General features: G+C 39.6%; 1 protein-coding gene across 8 annotated transcripts in view; it reads right to left on the reverse strand.

The window, feature by feature from the left end:
- EMF2 (VEFS-Box of polycomb protein) overlaps positions 1-21,056 on the reverse strand; it is a 100,027-nt gene extending 78,971 nt beyond the window's left edge. For 2 of the 8 annotated variants that reach the window (XM_088962471.1, XM_088962468.1), the window contains exon 1: positions 20,747-20,892. The gene's annotated coding sequence lies outside the window, so the exon portion shown is untranslated. Of the gene's footprint in view, positions 1-20,746 lie in introns of all 8 variants that reach the window. The other 6 variants (XM_088962470.1, XM_088962466.1, XM_088962464.1 and 3 more) reach the window with 5 other exon arrangements.
- Positions 21,057-21,779: the final 723 nt, after the last annotated feature.

Genomic DNA, 21,779 nt, shown 5'->3' on the forward strand with positions numbered 1-21,779 from the left:
TGGTTTTTTTGGGAAGCTTAAAATGTGTTTTTTATTATTAAAAAAAGTTGGGGGTCCGAAACACCTGGAAACAGGCGTTTTGGACTGTATCGGGTGTATCGTATCGATACTTTAAAACATGAGTTTACCGAAAGTCTCTCTCCGTCCCCGCCCCATCCCCGCCAACGGGGATGAAAATTTTCCCATCCCCATCCCCACCCCATTCGGGGCGGATCCCCACGGAGATCGAGGAAATGGGGAAAATTGCCATCCCTAATTGTCAAGATTTGTTCTGAACCTAACTGTTAGTTCTTTGTCATTGACACTTAGGGGTAATTTCGTGTAACTATTGACATTTTCCATCCTAGACATTGACAAAAGGGAGTTTTTTGTTGAATTCTTTAAAAATCTAGGTGAGGATTTTGCTAAAGTGAAACTATAGGAGAGGTTTTTATGATTGCAGAAATTTCAGGGGAGGTTTTTGCATTTTACCCTTTTAGTAATTTGTTATAAAAATAATTTAATAATTTATATTAAATATATAAATGTTTTTTAATAAAAATAATAAAAAATTGCTAATTACTCAATAAATAATTATTTTTTCATTTTATCCGTTAGTGTTCTATTTTGTTTGTTTTACTTTATTAATCATTAAATGTTATAGTTAAATTAATCTATAGATTAACTTCTCTAGTCATAATTAAATTAATCTAAGTTCAAGCTCAAGGTTTAAGATTGTGAAACAAATCCTCATCCCCATCCTTGGTTGGGTATCACCATCAATCCCCATCCCAGCCAAGGCAATATCCATCCTTAGCCCCATCAGGTCAGGGAAGTTGAGTGGGTTCATGCCATGTGTCTAATGAACAATGGATATATTGCCAATAATGACTTTCCAAGAACTTTGCAATGTTGCTCTACTGACCCAAATAGTCAACCATTTTTATGAAACCCATATCTGCTCTTTATGATATGACTGAAAGCTAAATGAAACAAGATTCAATCAGGAATATCGAAGGTTGTTTTGCACAAAGATTTGCGCTTTTGACCCTCACCCTCCATAAACCTAAACCTCTATCCCATTATTGTAAATTTTATCCTAGTTCAACAAATGACCTATTGTAGAATCACCTGGTTCCCATAAGAAATCTGCACTCCATCCTCTTCACAACACTTATCAAACAAAAAAAAAAAAATCTAAGCCTCAAAAGCTTTTAAAAAAAACAGTACAATGGCATTTGGAGAAGGTTGAAGAGCACACTCTAGGTTTCCTCCTAGGAGAAGGATAACATATTTCCGGAACCATTCAACAACCTCACAACCTAGAATAACTTCCCTATCTTCACTACTTCCATTTAGACAAGTTCATTCCGATCCCGATACCCTTTCTACTGTCTCAAGAATGGTTTTTAGATTTCTAAAAATCCTATACCTCCTAAATATTCTCAAAAATGAAAGTGTCATCAGCAAACTAAAAATGGGATATAGCAATCTCCCCTCATGAACTCTAAAAATCCCTGAGAATGCCTCCATTAACCCTCTTATGCAACTTACACAGAACTTCTAACACTAGATTAAAGAGCATGAAGGCAGGCTTCCATTTTGGTCACAAGTCTTTCATAGTGATTGCATTTTATACTGTGGTCCATTGAACACTTAACATGCTTCCAAGTTATGGTTTCTAAAAGCGGTATTGCTAATATAGCTATAAAATTGGAAGCTTAGGGGGGAGTGTATATGGTTATCCACTCTTCGTACTTTACTACCACTACAGTAAGTATTTTTTATCAGTGAAAAGCGTCTTACATACCAAATTATAATATGTGCATTACCCAATAATATTTCGTACTATCTAGGGTATTGGGAAGCTAGACTTGATATGAACTTAAACCCTTGCATTTTTTACAAAGTGGTTCTTCCTAAATTTTAACTCACATTTTCATGTTTGTCAGCCCAAGAATTTAAAATCGCACCAAGCAATAGACCCTATAAAATAAAAAGTACCCAAGTGGCAAATAATATGCAACATTACTAGTGACTCCGAAAGTGGCAAGTGGAAGAACAGTGAGAATGGGAGAACCATCGAATGACAAACCTAAGGCTCCTAGGATCCTTCACAATCTTTTGCTGATTGTCTATGCTCATCACTGGTTTTGAAACCTATCAAGCCTGACCGTATTGCTCTCGATGTGAAAGCAGTTTCTCTTCGTCGTTGGGGGGGGGGGAGCCTGTGATTTTTCTTCTCTAAGAAAGAAATAGGCAAAACCTGTGCTCCTCTCTGTTTGGCTCACAGTGGACAGTGCTCCTATGGTAGACCTCTGACTCGAGATCAAAGAGGTGATTATTAGAACATTCAAGTTACAGCACAACATTATGATTATTAATATTGATCATAGACACGTTTTAATCAAACTTGAATCTGAACAAGAGTTCCTTAGAGCGTGCATGCGTGGATTTCTGAGGATTAAGGAATTTTTGTTCCCTTTCTTTAGATGGTCTCTTGATTTTGAGAAAAGTTATGAACCTTTGATCGTCCCTATATGGATAGTTCTCCCCAGGCTTCCATTGAATTTTTATAACGAGAACTACCTCAAATCCTCGCTTCGGCTGTTGGCACAGTGAATATGACTAGGACATCGGCAACTAGGGTTTGCGTAGAGGTTGATCTCCTACGTGACAACCTGTCTAGGGTTTGGATCGGTGTGGATAAGGAAGGGACTTTTGCTAGCAGATAATCTATGAAGATCAACCAAAATATTGCACCCACTGTTTCAAACAAGCACATGATGAGACTATTTGCATGGGGAAGGAGAAAAAGAAAGGAACTTTGAAGAATGATGTTGAACCCATTAAGGCTTCAGCCCATGCGACTGAAAACAAGACATACTTGAAGGAGGTAGTGGTTTTCCACCCTACCAATGGTACAATGAAATCATTTGTGCATGATTCTGTAGGAAGACCAGTTAGGCCAATTGAGGGGGAGGCTGCAAAATCCATTGAAGATGATAATATGATTACCATTGTAGATCTTCCATGCACCAAGATCTACAAAAGTTCTGATGACTTAGAGGTGGGTGTCGTCTCTAAACACAAGCACCAAGAAGAAGTTTGGACACTCTTTTCAACATTTCTGGTTGGTATTATAAGGCGTTATGGAGTTTACGCAGAAAGCAACCTGGAGAAGAGTTCTAAAGGCTGAAGCTAAAAACTTTTCCTTTGAGAGGTTCAAAATAAAAGGGAATGTAACATTAAATATCAGAGAAGTGAAGAAAGCCATGGTTTTGCTGGTAGGTATGGAGGTGATTGAGTGGCTCATGTTCATGGAAGGAGCACTACAGTCAAGCAAACATATAGACTAGAAGAGCTCTAAAGAACAACAAGATCGAAGATACCTAGTAGAAAGAAGATGGAATATAAAAGGTAGATTCATTGTGTAGAGAAGATGGGCCGAATGGCCCATAGGCTGTTTATCTTTTTATATATTTTATGTTCTTTGTTGTAATGGGCCTAAATCTGGGCTTTATTCTTTTTTATGTTATGTTTTTTCAATTTTCTGCCCAACTAGGGACCTCTCTGTAAATTACTAAAGTTTAACTTAATGAAATAGAATTAAGGGAGTAAGAGATGAAATTATGTTTGAAAATCTCTTTCTGAACCCTAGTTGCCGCCACCTTCTTCTTCTTCTTCTCTCCTCTTGTAATCTGATTTCTCCTACTTTCCTTGAATTTTTGCAACTGTCTAAACAGTCATTTCTTCTTAAAAGACTGTTTTTCTTCTTGGTATCAGAGCAAACTCGTTTTTCCCTCTTTTCACATCTTTTTTCCCATACACAATGTATGAACTTAATCATATGAAGGGTTAAAGAAACATATTTCAGCCCAGTTGTTAGTGGTTTCTAGAGAGAAGGGGACTGGTTATGTCGTCCTCTTGACATATTCAAGTGTGTTGCCTGAAACCCTAATTTTCTAGAGAAATTTGATTGTGGGCCCCACAAGAAGTTTGACCTGGGCACTCAATGATTGAAGGCCTTCTCATCCTTCTTCTTGAAGATCAAATCAAATTTATTAGTGTTCTGTGAAGTCTACAAGGAGCGGCTAAGTTTTCTCTGTTTCTCCCAGCTTTCGGGTGTGACACAAGTTGCTGGTACAGCTGCATAGAGGTTGTCTCACAACACATTTTTTGTTCTGTCTTCATTTGTTGTTATTCGAAGTTGTTAGAAGTCATTTTCAAAGTATTTAAGAAGATGAACTCCTCGGAATTTGAAAACAAGCATGTTGCTGAATCCAAACAGGTACCGGGAGCCTCTGTGGACTCTCTACTGGTTGTGACCACAATCAAGCTGGATGGAACTAATTATCTCGCTTGGTCACAATCAGTAAAAATTCATATCTGTAGTAGAGGCAAACGGGATTTTATGTCTAGGAGCAAAAAAGCTCTTCCGGAAGATGATCCATCATATGAAAAGTGGATGCAAGAAAATTATAATGTTATTGGATGGCTTCTGAACTTAATGCAACTACAGATTAGTCAGCACTATTTGTGGATGAAATCAGCAAAGGTAATTTGGGATAGTGTTGTTGAAACCTATTCCCAAAAATTAAATGTGGCCAGGGTTTACAAGTTGAGAAAGTGATGTGAAGAATTTGAGACAGGGGGAGAAATCATTAGTTGTATGCTTCTCAACACCGAAGTCTTTATGGCAAAAAATAGATTTGATAGAACCTGTAGCTTGGGACACCACTAATGATGTTGAGACTTACAGGAAACTGGTTGAGAGAAACGGGGTGTTTGAGTAATTGACAGGGCTAAATCCAGAGTATGACATCACAAAGCAAAATATTTTATCCAATGATAGTGTTTCACTGTCTCAAGCATATGCCTTGGTAAGTAGTGAAGAAAGCAGAAGACTTGTCCAGGTCCAAGGGGCTGGTCTAAATAATTACTTTGCTAATATGGGAGTGAAACCCAAGGGGGTTGCAAGGACTCCAAGTAGCTCAGGGAAAAAAGAGATTATCTGTGAATACTGTAAAAGGCCAAAACACACTAAAGACAATTGCTAGAAATTGCAACCTAAGCTCCTACCACTTCAGTTTCAAAAGAAGTCTGATAATATAAAGGCAGGGAGTGTCAATGTTGTTGTTGGTCCAGATAGTGATAGATACCAAACTAAAGAAATGACAGCTAGTGACCAGTTAGCAGCTATGAAGGCAGAATATGAAAAGTTTGGGAGGATGATCAATCACCTAGAGGGTGTGACCTCTTCTTCCAACCCTCCAGGAAATTCAACATCTTTTGCATTTGCTCATTCAGGTATACGGGCTTCTGTCAATCATGCAACCATTTCAAGTAATTGTAGGATTCCTTGGATTATTGACTGGTGCTTCTGATCATATGACCAACATTTTTACTTTGTTTGTTTCATATGATTTGCTTCCTGGACGTGACAAAATCACCCTAGCCGATGGCACTCTTGCCCCTATCTCCAACAAGGGAACCACCAAGGCTACAGACTCCTCGGTTCTTCCTTCTGCTCTTCCTATACCCAGACTAAATACAAACTTGTTATCTATAAGTAGCCTAACTAAGTCATTAAACTGTTGTGTAACCTTCTTCCCTTCCTATTGTGTTTTTCAGGATCTGGAGTCTTAGAAGGTAATTGGGAGTGGCCGTGAGGCGAATGGAATATATCTGTGGGATACTCCTGGGGAGTGCCAAGAACAACCTGGAAAATATGTTTTTGGGTCTACATCTACAGAATCCATCAGTTGAGTCATGTTATGTCATTTTCGTTTGGGTCATCTTTCTTTTTCTGCATTAAGTCATTTATTCCCAAAACTGTTTCAGGGAAAAAAGAGATTATCTGTGAATACTGTAAAAGGCCAAAACACACTAAAGACAAGTGCTAGAAATTGCATTCTGAGCTCCTACCACTTCGGTTTCAAAAGAACTCCGATAATATAAAGGCAGGGAGTGTCAATGTTGTTGTTGGTCCAGATAGTGACAGATACCAAACTGAAGAGATGACAGCTAGTGAGTAATTAGCAGCTATGAAGGCAGAATATGAGCAGTTTGAGAGGATGATCAGTCACCTAGAGGGTGTGACCTCTTCTTCCAACCCTCCAGGAAACTCAACTTCTTTTGCATTTGCTCATTCAGATATACGGGCTTCTGTCAATCATGCAACCATTTCAGGTAATCGTAGGATCCCTTGGATTATTGATTCTGGTGCTTCATATCATATAACCAACATTTCTACTTTGTTTGTTTCATATGATTTACTTCCTGGACGTGACAAAATCACCCTAGCCGATGGCACTCTTGCCCTTATCTCCAACAAGGGAACCATCAAGGCTACAGACTCCTTGGTTCTTCCTTCTGCTCTTCGTGTACCCAGACTAAATACAAACTTGTTATCTATAAGTAGCCTAACTAAGTCATTAAACTGTTGTGTAACCTTCTTCCCTTCCTACTGTGTTTTTCAGGATCTTGAGTCTCAGAAGGTGATTGGGAGTGGTCATGAGGTGAATGGAATATATCTGCGGGATACTCCTAGACAGTGCCATGAACAACCTGGAAAATCTACTTTTGGGTCTACATCTACAGAATCCATCAGTCGAGTCATGTTATGTCATTTTCATTTGGGTCATCTTTCTTTTACTGCATTAAGTCGTTTATTACCAAAACTATTTAAGGGAATTAGCTTGTCCAGTCTTCATTGTGAGTCTTGTGAACTGTCAAAACATTGTAGAAACAGTTATCCTCTGAGTAATAAAATATCTTTTAATATTTGCACTCTGATGTGTGGAGCCATACCACTTAGCTTCTATGGGTGGCTACAAATATTTTATCTTGTTCATTGATAATTCACTTTGATATTTTTTATGAAGTCCCATGATGAAGTTCCCAGACTTGTGAGGCAATTCCATGAATTTTTCCTAACCCAACTTGATACCATAATTAAAATTTTCAGATCTGACAATGCAAAAGAATATTTTGAGAAAAACCTGACCTTCTATCTCACTGATTTAGGGGTTATTCATCAAAGCTCCTGTGTTAGGACCCCAGAACAGAATGGAGTTGCTGAAAGAAAAAATAAACATATTGTTGAAATTGCAAAAAGTATGAAACTTGAAGCCTACACAGATGCTAATTGGGCCGGAAACATTAATGACAGAAGATCTACCTCTAGGTATTGTAGCTTGGTGGCAAGTAATATTGTCTCTTGGAGAAGCAAGAAACAACTAGTTGTTGCTCGATCTTCAGCCGAAGCATAATACAGAGCCATGGCTCATGGAGTTTCTGAACTACTGTGGCTTAGATCCTTTATGGAGGAACTGGGTATTGAGCACGATAAGCCAACGATATTATATTGTGATAATCAGGCCACCATCAACAATGCTCACAACCCAGAACATGACAGAACGAAGCATATTGAAGTTGACAGACACTTCATTTGAGAAAAAGTGGCTTCTGGAGAAGTGTGTGTACCTTTCATCACCTCTGAAGGACAGTTAGTTGATTTCCTCACCAAGGGCATTCCCAAGGCTAATCTTCTGCATGATACTGGCAAGCTTGGCAGGATTGACATCTATGCTCAGCTTGAGGGGGAGTGTAGAGAAGATGGATCAAACGGCCCATAGGCTATTTATCTTTTTTTATCTTTTATGTTCTTTGCTGTAATGGGCCTTAATCTAGGCTTTATTCTTTCTTATGTTATGTTTTTTTAATTTTCTGCCCAACTAGGGGATTCTGTAAATTACTAAACTTTAACTTAATGAAATAGAATTAAGGGAGTAAGAGAGTAAGAGAAGAGATTATATTTGAAAATCTCTTTCTCTCTAAACCCTAGTTGCCGCCACCTTCTTCTTCTTCTTCTCTTCTTCTTCTTCTTCTTCTTCTTCTTCTTCTCTCCTCTTGTAATCTAATTTCTGCTACTTTCTTTTGAATTTTTGCAACTTTCTAAACAGTCCTTTCTTCTCAAAAGGCTGTTTTTCTTCTCATTGCTCTAATTGAGTATTTTGGAGAAGGAAAGAAACAACTCGTCCGCTTTCCTAAAGGTAGAAAAGGCATGGTTTGGAAGGAGATAAAAAAAAAAACATTCTATAGGACTTCTTGAAAGAGATGAAGGTACCGAGGGTGTTCAGTTTACTGGAGAAGCAAGAGTATCTCCATGGGAGAATGAAGAAAATGCTGGGAACATTCTGGTTAATGGCTTGGGAAGAGACAAGTTGGTTTTCAATACCGAGAAGATAGAATGGGAAAAAAGTTGGTAGTTGAAGTGAAAAAAAAAAACAAGAAGATTGGAGGATTGTAGTAGCATATTTACTCAAGATTCTGAAGGTAAAAGGTCCAGTAATGATCACCCCTTATGAAGACTGTAAAGCAATTTTAAATCTGTTGGAGGAGGTCTCAGTAGTTAGTGCTTCAAACATCCAGTTGCAGAATGGAGCAGCTACAATGATGAGGTGGTCTCCTAGCTCAAACGTGAAGGACTTCTCAGTGGAGGATGGGGTAACCATAAGGCTTGCTGGCCTACCCTTCCATTTGTGGAAGCTAGAGTTATTTCAGTCCATTGCTTCCTTGTGCAAAGCTAAACTGGAAGGTGTGTTCCTAAAAGATCTTCGATCAGCAGCTATGAGAGTAAGTGGAGTAAAACCAGAAGAAATTCCCAGGAAGATTGAGGTTTATGCTAACAGTGCTTTCTATTCAGTGTGGCTATTGACCTCCATTGAAGCAACTCTGTGGAAGGAGTCTAGGAGGAAGGAAGATGAGGAGGTAGAAGAAGACTGCCTACGTGGATCACAAAGACCGGTGCATTTCAAATTAGCTGAAACTATAACAGAACTGGAAAGCTTAAGAAGAGATAACAAGAAAGGATTACCCGAAGAGGAAAATGGAAAGAGTGCAAGCAAAGGCAAAGTTTCAAAGTTTAAAAGAACTTTTGCAGAGGTGGTGACAGGTGTGTTAAATGCAAAACCAGACTGTCAAGGCTCTTGGATTGGTGGGACTAACAAGGGGGCTGAACAGAGAGAAGTAAAGGTCACTTCAAAAGTCCAAGGAGAGAATGGGCCTAAACAGACTTTAAGTAAAGCAATAAATGGGCCTTCAAAGGGGCTTACGAAGCAGGACAAGTGTTTTGGTTTGCAAAGTGGGCCATCAGATGGGCCAGGCAGGATAAATGGTAAAGGGCCAAGTGGGATAAGTAGTAAAAGGGCCAGGTGGAACAAGGATGGGCCAGGCGGGACAAGTGGAAATGGGCCAGGCAGAATAGAGAGGAGGTCATGTGACTTTTTAAGTAACCATGTGACTTCAGAAAAAGACAAAAAGAAAGGGGACAATAACTTGGGTGTATCATCGTCCCCTATCCAACCCGTTTTGAGTCTTCCCCAGCAGAGAAGCTCTGTTATGGAGAAATTTGAATGGAGGCCAAGGCTGGTCTGCTACTCAACCACCCCTGAACGACAAAATCCGAGGTATGATGGAAACAAAGAGGAAGATGGAGATTTTGACTTGGATTGGGTAAGGTGTGAAGAGGAGAATTCAGAAGAGTCCTATGGCCAGTTTAGTATCGGCAGCATTAAAAGCAGTCATGGAATGTTTTTCTGGAGGATGTAGATTTAGGAACAAGGCTACTCTTTGAAAGCTCTTTGCTAACCCCAACCAAACTTTCTTTGGAACCTCAGAAGAGCGACGGTTTGAAAAGTTCTCCCTTGAGAAGAGAAAACACCCCATTCAAAGGCAGAGTAGATCCTTCCCTTTCTGAGAGACAAAACCAGGGTGTTCGTAGAGAATTTACAATTTCTCATCGCTCGGAAACAAAAGCTATAGACGTCTTCCCTTCCCCTGCTAGTTGTTCGAAGGTTAGATTGGAGGAGAACTACCCCAACATTGGCCCTGTTCAGAGTCAGCCTTCTCTGCATGACAGTCCTCCTTTGTTTCTGAGTTCTGGTAGGGTTTGTCAATTTTTAGATAATTCTATCTGTGTTTCAGCTAACCCTCCTCACCCTCCTATGTTTGTGATCCAGCCTTCAGGTGATACCTATTCTTGTCCAGCAACCGCCAATCCTAGTGTGTCGTTGGAGGCAACAGAAGTGTTAGGAAATACTGAGGTTGTAGAGGATCCTAAGGAGGAAGGGGAGAGAATCTGGGAGTTAATAATGCAGCTCTTTGATCAGTTGATTCAGGTAGAAATACAGTCTAGAGAAGGTTTGGAGGAGGAAGGTAGTAGTCCAAATCTATAGTGCTTGAAGGAGAAGGAAAAAAGAAAGAGGGGGTTGAAAGTCAAAAACACAAAAGGAAAAAACAACAGAAAAAAGAGGTAGGAGAAAGGAAAAGATTAGAAAATAAGTAGTTAAAGTCTTCAAAAAAAAAGAAAGAAAAAGATGAGTGAGGTGGAGAGGCTGAGATGTGGAGTTGATTATGAAAAAGGAGGTACAAGCAGAAAGGAAAGGAAATTGGGTTAGGTTAAGAAAAACCTCAAGGGTCCCAACATCTGATTTTCCCATGAAAATAATCAATTGGAATGTTAGGGGGTTGGGGAGTCAAAGAAAAAGAAGGGTGATTATGGAAGTTTTTAGAAAAGAAAAGCCAGATACTGTTCTAATTCAAGAAACAAAGTTGGAAGACGTGGATAGAAGATGGGTTAGAAGTTTGTGGTCAGCTAGAGGTTTAAGTTGGGCTTGTGCACAGTCGTGGGGAGCCTCAGAAGGCATCCTAACAATCTAGAAGAATGAGGAGATAGGCTGCATTGAACAATTGATTGGCAACTTTACAGTCACAGTGAAGTTTAGGAGGAAACAGGACGGGTTAGAATGGGCTTTAACTAATGCCTATGGTCCAAATTTATACAGGGAAAGGGAAGAGTTTTGGGAAGAACTGGCAGCCATAAGGGGTCTTTGGAGTGGGCCTTGGTGTTTGGGGGGAGATTTTAATGTCATTAGATTTCTGAATGAAACAACGAATCCTAACCATAGGATCACCTCTAGCATAAGGAAATTCAACCTTCTTGTGGAGTCCTTTGAGCTAAGAGAGCTGCCCATGCTACAAGCCAATTTCACTTGGTCCAACTTTCAAGAAGAACCTGTGTTGTAAGATAGATAGATTCTTATTCTCTGCAGATTGGGAGACTGCTTAGAGGGGAATGGTAGTAAGGGCACTTCATAGACCAACTTCGGATCACTGTCCAATTAGGCTCTCACAAGAGAAACTAGGAGGAGGACCTTGTCCATTTCATTTTGAGAACATGTGGCTACTTCATCCTGAATTTCTAAAGAAAGTACAACAGTGGTGGGAAGAAGATCAGGTGGAGTTCAAATGGAAAGGTTATAGATTCTACAAAAAGCTACAAGTTCTAAAAGCTAGGATTAAAGAGTGGAAACAAAGAGGAGTTAGGAAGAGTCGAAGAGAGAAAAGAATGGATTGCAAAAAGGATCCAGGAAATTGATATAGAGGAAGCAGAGAGAAGATTAAGAGTAGAAGAAAGGGGAGAAAGGTAGAACTTGAAACAAGAATTAGAGAAAATCTTAAGAAAAGATGAGATAAGTTGGAGACAAAAGTCTAGATGCAAATGGCTCAAAGAGGGAGATGGAAATACTAGATTTTTTCATACCTTGGCAAATGGCAAGAGCGTTTGTGGACCACTTTAAAACCATTTCTGACAGTCCTAGCAGGATGAGAGAGGACATTTCTGATTTTCAAAGGCAAATAGAAAGTAGAGAACTAATTGAGGAATTGGAAAGAAATTTTGAGATCCAAGAAGTCAAAGATGCAATTTTCTCAATGGAAAGATCTAAAGCCCCAGGTCCAGATGGATTCACGATGGCCTTTTATCAAGATTGTTGGGGAATCATAGGAGAGGATTTAATGGAGGTGTTTCTAGAATTCTTTGAGAGAGGGAGGATTAATTTAGGTGCTAATGCTACTTTTATAACTCTGGTCCCCAAAAAGATGGAAGCAAGACACCCAAAGGATTTTAGACCCATTAGTTGGATTAGCAACATGTATAAGGTCATCTCTAAGGTGTTAGCCTCAAGAATTAAAAAGGTACTTCCTTATCTGATCACTCCAAACCAAGGAGCCTTTGTGTCTAGGAGACAAATCACGGGTGGTCAAATCCTTATTGCTAATGAGTGTGTTGATTATAGAAAGAGAAAAGGAAAGAAGGGATTAATCTGCAAACTTTGGAAAAGGCTTATGACTTGGTAGATTGGGATTTTTTATTAGAATTTTTAAGAAACAGAGATTTTGGAGAAAGGTGGTGTACATGGGTAAAAGATTGTGTGACTTCATGCCACTACTCTATTTTGGTGAATGGGGTAATTAGGGATTTCTTCCTTGCAAAGAGAGGTCTAAGACAAGGGGACCCTCTTTCCCCATTCCTTTTTACCTTAATAGTGGATGTTTTGAGTGTTATAATCTCCAGAGATGACTCCAGAAATATTTTTCATGGGTGGAGAGTAAGGAGGCAAGAAGTAGTGGTTACTCATTTACAATTTGCAGATGATATAATTCTCTTTTGTGAGGGAGAGCCTGAGGAGATGATCAATCTGAAATTGTTGGTAGAAGGATTTGAAAAGGTCTCTAATTTGAGAGTGAATTGGAATAAAAGTTGTGGGGCTGGGGTTAATAGATCAGATGAGGAGGTGTCTTCCTTGGCTAGGTTGTTAGGCTGCAAGTAGAGTGATTGGCCTATAACATACTTAGGTTTACCCCTAGGGGGAAACCCAAAGTCAGAAAGTTTCTTGTACCCAGTCTTGGAAAGATTCACAAAGAGGCTAGCAGGGTGGAAGAAGAATTGCATCTCTTTAGGAGGTAGAATCACTTTAATTAAGTCAACTTTAGCAAATTTGCCAGTGTACTTCCTGTCTACCTTCAAAGTGCCTATCAAGGTGGAAAATTGGTTGGAAAAAGTAATGAGAGATTTCCTCTGGGAACCTGGGGAGTCAAAAAAGAATCACCTAGTGAAGTGGGAAATGGTCTTTGGGACAAAAGACAAAGGGGGTTTAGGAATTGGAAATATCCGTCTAAGAAACATAGCACTCTTAGGTAAGTGGTTGTGGAGGTTTCCCAAGGAGCAAGAAAGCTTGTGGCATAAAGTGATAGAAAACATACATGGATTGGCAGCAAATGGATGGGATGTTAGTATCAACCCTAGTGGCTTCTCGTTCCTCTCTGTGGAAAGACATTGTTGGTATCTAGCCCGCCTTTTCTCCTTTCATCAGGTATGACGCTTGTTCGGGTAATAAGGTCCTTTTTTGGGAGGATGTTTGGGTTGGGGACCAACCTCTTAAGGATAGGTACCAGGCCCACTACTCCTTGTCCTTGAACAAATTTAAAGTCATCTCTACCTTTCGTGTTTCTAATGAGGCGTGGGATTTAGGGTTCAGGAGAGGGTTGAGGGAGTCAGAAATAGGGTTGGCAAATGATCTTTTCTCCCTTTTACATTCAGTGTTTTTAGATCATTCTTGTCCTAATAAGAGAATTTGGTCTGAAGAGTCCTCTGATTGTTTTTCATGCTCTTCTTTCTTCAATCCTTTAATGCACTCTTCCAATTTAGTTTACTCTTTCTTATAAAAGAAGTGTGGAGTGCTCCTGTACCCCCAAAGGTGAGGGCTTTTTGTTGGGAAGTGATTCTCCAAAAAATCATCACTTTGGACTTGCTTCAGAAAAAAAGACCGAATTGGTTTTTATCCCCTCATGTTTGTAGCCTTTGCTTGAAAGGTGGTGAGACAGTAAATCATCTACTAATATCTTGTCCTTTTGTTACTCTTATTTGAGATTGGTTTCCCTCTCTCTTTGGGTGGTGGGTTCCTCCTACAAGCGTGGTGGATCTTTTTGAATCTAGCTTTTTTCATCAATCAAAGAAAAGATGAAGGGTACTGTGTGGAGAGCAACGAGGGCAGCAGTTGTTTGGACAGTGTGGGAAGAGAGAAATAACAGAATCTTTCAAGGGAAAGAAAAATCAGCACATGAAGTCATAGAAGGGATCACCATCAAGATCATACATTGGCTGAAATCGTTGGATCTGTTCAAGGACCTCTCTATAGATGACTTAATTAGAGGGTGGAGTGCGATAGCAGCTTCTTCTTGCCCCTCTTTAGCTATTCAAGAGGACTGATCGCCTCCATTATCTTTAGATGTTAAGTTAAACTTTGAAGGCAGTTCTATAGGTAATCCAGGCCCCTCTGGAATTGGAGGTGTCTTTAGAGATGGGGGAGGAAATGTCCTGGCCCTTTATTCTGGCCCAATAGGACTGGGGGACTCTCTTAGAGCAGAAGTTTTGCCACTCCTATAAGGGCTCAAGCTGGCTAAACAACTGGGTTTTCAGAAGTTAGAAGTGGAGGGAGACTAGAAATTGGTAATAGGTTGGATGCAAACAAACAGCTTAGGCGCCTGGTCCCTTAGACAACCTGTAAAGGAGATTATGCAACTAACAAGGGAGCTTGAAGTCAGGTTTAAATGGAGTAGGAGATCAGCCAATGCCTGGTCCCTTAGACAACCTTTTTTGGGCCTGTTTGTAATCTGTGGAGGGGTCACCTTGTTTTTTAAAGGTGACAGTTGTACTAAGTTTCTTAAAAAAATTAATGAAAGTTACTGTTTCCAATCAAAAAAAAAAATTCTGGTTGGTATTGTTCCCTTGCAGATTGGAAGAAGTAACTAACATTTCTTAGTCAACAAATGGAGCAGATAAAGGAGTGAAAGTGTTCAATGAGGTGTTACATAAAAAATACCAAATGAAGTTGTAGTGTTCGATGATATTATCAGTGAAAGTGAAGCTCCAATATCCCCAAGGATTATGAACAAACAAATTGACGATGATGGCTTCCAAACAGTGACCAGAAAGAAGAAGCAAAGGAAACAATATCCTGCTGATGGACCTCAACTTGTGACTAGATCTATGATCTCTAAAGAAAGGTATGCTCCCTGCTTAATTTACTATGCCTTGCATATATTGGAATGCTAGAGGATTCTTGAATCCTCGTACTATCCGTAGGGCTAAGAAACTTGTTAAATTGCATAAAATCAATATTCTTGTCATTGTCGAACCTATGACTATCAATGGGAGATGTGCCAAGGTGGCCAAGAGATTGGGCTTCTCTTATTTTTATGTCCGAACCTCCAACAATAAATTATGGATCCTTTGGAATGATGGGTGTTGTATTTCTATACTTCGGAATCGTGAACAAGCCATCACTTTTCAATGCACTAGCGCTATTGATAGAAGTTTCTGGTGTCATGCATATATGCCAAATGTAGTATTGGTGGACCACCAACTGCTTTGGACTGAGCTGAGTGATATTGCCTCTTCCTTTTCTATGCCCTGGACTGTGCTTGGTGATTTTAAAACCATGCTTGACGTGGATGAAAAGATGGGGTGGAGAGCCCCTGACCAAGGTTCCTTGAAAGAGGACTTTCAAGACTTGGTAACTAACTTGTAGCTTGTGGGTGTGAGCTATGAGAGTAATATACTTACCTGGTGAAATGGCAGACAAGGTCTGTACTGTGCTTGGGCAAGAATTGACCGCACCTTGGTAAATGGTGATCAGCTCAGTACTTTTCCTCTTAGAGCTGTCAATCATTTGGAATAGATAGTATTCGGATCATGCACCTTTGCTTCTCTCATGGGACGATCAGATGTCATCCGTCCCAAGATTGGTAGGTATCAGAGGGAAATTGGTAGGTATCACAGCCTCTTTCCACACATCAGTTAAAGTTAAGAGGAGGCGTAGCACTATACAGTTGATTCAGGTTTCAGAGGGAATGGTAGGTACCACAGGATGATATTGGTAATGCAGCAGTTTCTTTCTTCTCAGAGATTTTGACAGATGATGCAGAGTTACCCTCGATTATTGACACAGTAGTTTCTTCTGAAGATAATTCCTGCTTATTGCTGGTCCCTAGCATGGAGGAGGTTAAAAACACAGTTTTTCAGATGAATAGAGATGTTGCTCTGGGTCCAAATGGTTTCTCTGGCCTTTTTTTTATCTCTTGTTGGGATATCATTACTATGGATGTTTATGATGCCATATGTTTTATTTTCAAAGGTGAGGAGATCCCAAGAGGCTTCACCTATTCCTTGATTCCATTGATTACCAAGACTAATGACCCCTATTTCATTTTCTGACTTTCGGCCTATCAATGTTGGAAATTTTATATATAACATTCTTGCAAAAATTGTCACTAACAGGTTAAGACTTTTATTACCTAAACTTATTTCAGAAGAGCAGGGTGCCTTTGTGCAAGGTAGAAACAGAATGGATAATATTTCATTAGTACAAGAAATGACCCATGAGACTGATAGGAAAATTTCGGGTGTTGATGTAATTCTAAAACTGGACATGCTAAAGCCTATTATAGGCTTGAATGGTCTTTCCTATACCGAGAACTGAGAAAATTTGGTTTCTCTAATGACTATATCAAACTTGTTGAGAGGATGATCTCTAATTGTTGGTTCTCTATCATAATCAATGGAGTGTCGCATGGTTCTTTTAAGTCCTCTCAGGGGCTCAGACAAGGTAACCCTCTTTCCCCTTATTTGTTTTAACAGAGGAGGATTTGAATAGAGAGCTAAGAGCTTTGATGTCTAACAACAATGTTCGCTACTTCCACTTGCCGCGAGGTTGTTGGAGTATTTCACACTCTCTTTATTCAGATGATATTATTATAATTACTACAGGGGAAAACAGTTCTTTGATGTCTAACAATAATGTTCACTACTTCCACTTGCCACAAGGTTGGTGGAGCATTTCACACTCTCTTTATGTGGATGATACTATTATATTTACTACAGGAGGAAAACGGTCTTTGACTTGTCTGAGTGTGCCTAGTATTCCTTTGCATCTTCTTTCGGCAGTGGCCACACCCAAAAAAGTCCTCCAAAGAGTTGATAAGATAATCTCTGATTTCCTTTGGGCCGATAGTGAAGGAAACAAGCAACATCATTGGGAGGCTTGGGAAACTATTTGCAAACCTTTCGGTGAAGGTCCCAATGTGTTAAGAGTGTCTGAGGTCGACACAGCCTTACAAGTCAAAGATCTTTGGAACACAGTTCATGGGAGCTCTTTGTGGGCTCGTTTCTTTCATTCAAAATGCCTCCATAACACCAACTTGACATTGTGCGAGAGCTCTTACTTTATCTCTGGAACTTGGAAAAGGAACCTGAAGTTTTCTAATTTGGTGCTTGAGAACTCTTTATGGTTAATAAGGAAGGATGATGCCTCCTTCTGGCTGGACACTTGGATTGGAGACTATCCTCTTTTTCGCATTCTGACTGTAGATTCAGGATTGTGGGAGGGGTTTGCAATTTCCCCAAGGGGTGAAAAAGTGAACATCCTTCAGTTTGCAGATGATACCTTATGCTTTATAGATGCTTCTCTTGTACAGCTAGAAAATTCACTTGGGATCCTCAGTTGGTTTGAAGTAGTCACAGGTTTGAAAGTCAACCATAATAAAAGTCAAATCATCCCAGTGCGTGAAATCTATAACCTCGAAGATTGTGCTAATGTTTTGGCTAGCCAAGTGGATCAGCTTCCGATGAGGTACCTGGGCCTTCCATTGGGGGCTAAGTGTTCCTCTTCTACCATATGGGATCCAATAATTGAAAGATTGGAAAAGAAATTGTCCTCATGGAAGGCTAAGTATCTCTCCTTTGGTGGTAGAGTGACCCTTCTAAAAGGTACTCTTTCCAACCTTCCTACCTACTTTCTTTCTCTTTTCCATATCCTAAATAAAGTGGCTAGGAAAATAGAGACTCTCCAAAAAAGCTTTTTGTGGAGGGATTGAGAGGAAGAAAGGAAAATCCACCTTGTGAATTGGAACCAAATCTGCCTTCCTAAGGAACAAGGTGGTCTAGGTTTGAGAAGAATTAAGGTGACAAATTCAGCACTGCTTTGCAAATGGATCTGGAGATTTTCCGCTGAAAGGAGAGCTTGGTGGAGAAGCCTAATTGCATCTAAATTTGGGGTTGAGTGGGGTAATTGGAAAACTAACCCCCCCTACCCATCTAGCTGGGGTTATTCTTTATGGAAAAGTATCATGACGGTTTTTCCCTTGTTTGATGGGGGAATCAGCCTCAAGGTCAGACAAGAGGATAAAATCAAATTTTGGAAAGATCATTGGTGTCTGAATCATTCCTTGGCTGTTGAATTCCCTCTTATCTTCCAATGTGCCTCCAACCAAAATGCCTCGGTTGCTGAAACTTACACTGTTTTGGGCAATGAAGTGATTTGGCTCCCCAGTTCAGAAAAGGTATTTTTGACTGGAAATTCAAGAAGCTTCAAATCTGTTGGAGACTCTACATGCTCAAATCATTGACTACAATCAGGATGATCAGTGGAGTTGGATCTGGTCCAAAGAAGGTGTTTTCTCAGTTAAATCAATGGCTAGTAGACTCAGTAGTAGAGTGGCAGTGGGGGACTTCCCTGCTAAACAGATTTGGAACTCAGTCTGCCCTTCTAAAGTTAACTTTCTAGTCTAGACAATGGCATTAGAAAAATGTCTGTCCATAACCAATCTTGAGAGAAGAGGATTGCAGATCCTAGATAAGTCCTGTGTTCTTTGTGATGATCACCCGAAATCAACGATCATATTTGCATTCATTGCCCGTTTGCTGCTCAGGTGTGGTATCATTTCTTGAAGGCGGTGGGGATTTGTTGGGTCATGCCTAAATCGATTAAGGAATTACTATGTTGCTGGAAGATCAGTAAATTGAAGAAAAGAGGGAAATTGGTTTTAATCACTATCCTGGCAGCTATGATTTGGGCCATTTGGTCTGAGAGAAACAACAGAACTTTTAATCAAAGAGTGAGAGGACCCAAGGCTATAGTTCAACTGGCTGTTGGTAAACTGCTTTCTTGGATTTCAGTCACCCCTGAATTCAGACACACAAATGCAACTCATTTATTGAGAAATCAGTCTATTTGGTGCTGGTAATAGGGGTCCCTCAGGCCTGTCTGTTTGTTGGCAGGTTCTGTTTTGTACTTTTATGAGTTTGTTCTAATAAATTTATCTTACCTTGTCGAAAAAAAAAGTGGTGACGGTAGATTATTCAAAAAGCCTTGTTTGAAGTTGAAAATTCAGCAGCTGTGAAAGATAGAATAATTAAGGATTGGAACTTGGAAGCCCCCTCAATATAATAGATTAAAACGAAACTGATGGAAGCTCAATAGGAAATACAGGGTTGTCAAGAATCAAAGAAGTATTCAGAGAAGCTACATGGAAAGTGGTGACTGTGTATTCAGGGCTGATTGATGTAGGGGACTCTGCGAGAGCAGAATAATTAGCCTTTCATCAGGGTTTGAAGCTAGCAAAACAACGTGATTTTAAGAATCTGGAGATGGAGATTAAGGGTGGCTGAGAACTGGTAATCTCTTGGATGAATGACAACAGCCCTGGTGTTTGGATATTCAGATATCTAATAAGATAAATCAAGAGTATGACGAAAGACTTCAAAGCAAACTTCAAATGGGTAAAGAGAGCATAAAAAAAACAATTAAACAGGTATTATTAAACTAAAACATTCAATCTGTGGGGCTTATATACTAGTTTCTTTTTACTATTTTCTTATTTGTTAGGCTCGATCAACACACATGTTGGTCTATGCTTTCTTCACCCTCAAAGATTTCAAAACCTAAACCAATAAGGAAGAACTTAAATTCTGTCCAATCAATGCATTCTTCTTGTTTTTCTTTCTTCTTTTTTTCTCATAAATATGTTGAATTTCTATGTTTTAATATGAAGCTTATGCTTTTTTATGAAGTTTATAGATAATTATATATGAAAGTTGGAGATGGTTTCTGGTTGCTATGGAACCTAGGAAATTACCCTAGAGCTCATGATTTCTAAGTAAAAGATAGGTAAATAGGCAAAAGGCGCCCCACTATTGCCCAGCTTCACCTTGGTGCCTTAAAACTATGGCCCTAATTGGATGTTTACAGTTGCACTATGTCGGTGCATTTGAAGATAAATAACAGGAAAAAGAAAAAAAGAAAAAACTCTTAGGCAGGATATGTTTCAACTTTCAACTGGTGTCATTGCAAAGGCATCACATTGTTCAGTAGCAACTTTCTTCAAACGAATGGATCATTTTCTCAACCTTATTACCACGTAAACATTGCAAAGACATTGATATGGCAACAACACTTGAACAAGCAATCGCTGGCTGAAAGGGGGTGCTAAAGCAACTACGTCATGGATTTTAAGGCAGTAAATCATCGCAGAGGTTTCACCAGAAAAGGTGAAGGTACAACATACCCACTTAGTGACTACCGACTCTTATTAGAAGATAAGAAAAAAAAAAACTCTCATCTTTGATATTCAATTATCCAGAACGACAGGAGCTAAACACGAAGCTCACGAAATCTGTACCAAGAGCACGGACCAGCAAATCCATGGCCCCAACCCCCAAAGTCTCAAAATGCGTTGTTAAAACTGCTCCATAAATGGGTGTCGTTAAACTAAATGCGTCAAAGCAGCTAAAACTCCCAGCTAGAAAAGCAAAAAAAAACGTCGAAACTAGCGATAACATTCTCAAACCCAAATAAAAATAAACACCAAACCAACGAAAAATCCACCAAGAATAAAAACTGGGACGAAGAACCAAAAGGCTTGGATCCATCAACACAAACTATCATCAAAACCAATAGATCCAACGCCTCGGAAATAGAGCTTGGCTCGATAATCAATTTGGTAGAGATAAAAGCCAGAACAGATCGAGAGAACAACGAAGACAACAAACAGAGATGACTCGAATGGGTAACAGAACTCGTACCTTTCTCTGCCCTAACTGGAGGTCCCGAAATCCAGCCAATCTGTCCGGTTGAAGGGACAACGAAAGTGTCCGAGGTGGGAAAGCGGCTGAGTCTAACTCAAATTTCTCGTCTCCTTCCCTTTTGTATTGCCCGGTTCTAAAGACCCGAGAGTTCCCTTAAAATTAAAATAAATAAAGCGGATAAATGATAAGAAAGACCACATGATCCTACTAACATCCAAACAATGATATCACACAATCACCACCTTCCAATCTCTATACTATCCTTACAAGATCTTTCGATCAATAGTTGTTTGACTTCATTCTTACATAGGTCCACCTATCGGACGGTCAGATATTGATCACATGTTTCGTTGAGAGCCAATCTATTTTAGCTGTGATGGAACTGTAAGCGCTCCATACTTTTCTTGCTTTTGAATTTAGTGAGAGGATTCTCATCCGTTTCCGGTAGGGACCACCAACTTTGATAGAGTACATACATGCATCACATTGAAGAAATATCGATATGTAATGACCATAAAGCCCACGAATAACACAAGTATAGGCCATGTATAGAGTAACCGATGAGAAAGTTTTGGTGTTATTTTTGTCGGGAAAGAAAAAGGTTTTGAAACCTAAGCGCCACCTATTCACGTCACCGATTCGAGAAAATCTCCTTGCAGCACAAAACCGTTTCAATACGTTCCAATAATCTCATTATGATTTGTGAGATGCGCGAGAAGAGCGTTGAGATAGTTTTAGGTGGGGTTTGGAACCAATGCCCCCTTTTTTAGAGGCCTTTTCTCAAAAAATATATTGTTGTATATAAACATTCTGGTGATGTTGGTTTACGTGGGCTTTATTGAAAAAATGGAGATTGGCTTCTTCCATCAGGGCAAATTCGTGCCCACACCGTTCCAACTGCCTTGGATTGAGAATATATTTTCATGAAATAAAACATATAAATAGGGAGGTATTCTTAATGCAAGGCATTAAAGGTAGCTCTAACAGGCTTGGCAAATCACTGTTTGGCTTTACCAAAAAATTGAAATGC

The sequence above is a fragment of the Nelumbo lutea genome, chromosome 1 (genome assembly GCF_056320005.1).
Source record: "Nelumbo lutea isolate HS-2025 chromosome 1, American lotus-T2T, whole genome shotgun sequence".
In the NCBI taxonomy this organism is placed as follows: Eukaryota; Viridiplantae; Streptophyta; class Magnoliopsida; order Proteales; family Nelumbonaceae; genus Nelumbo; species Nelumbo lutea.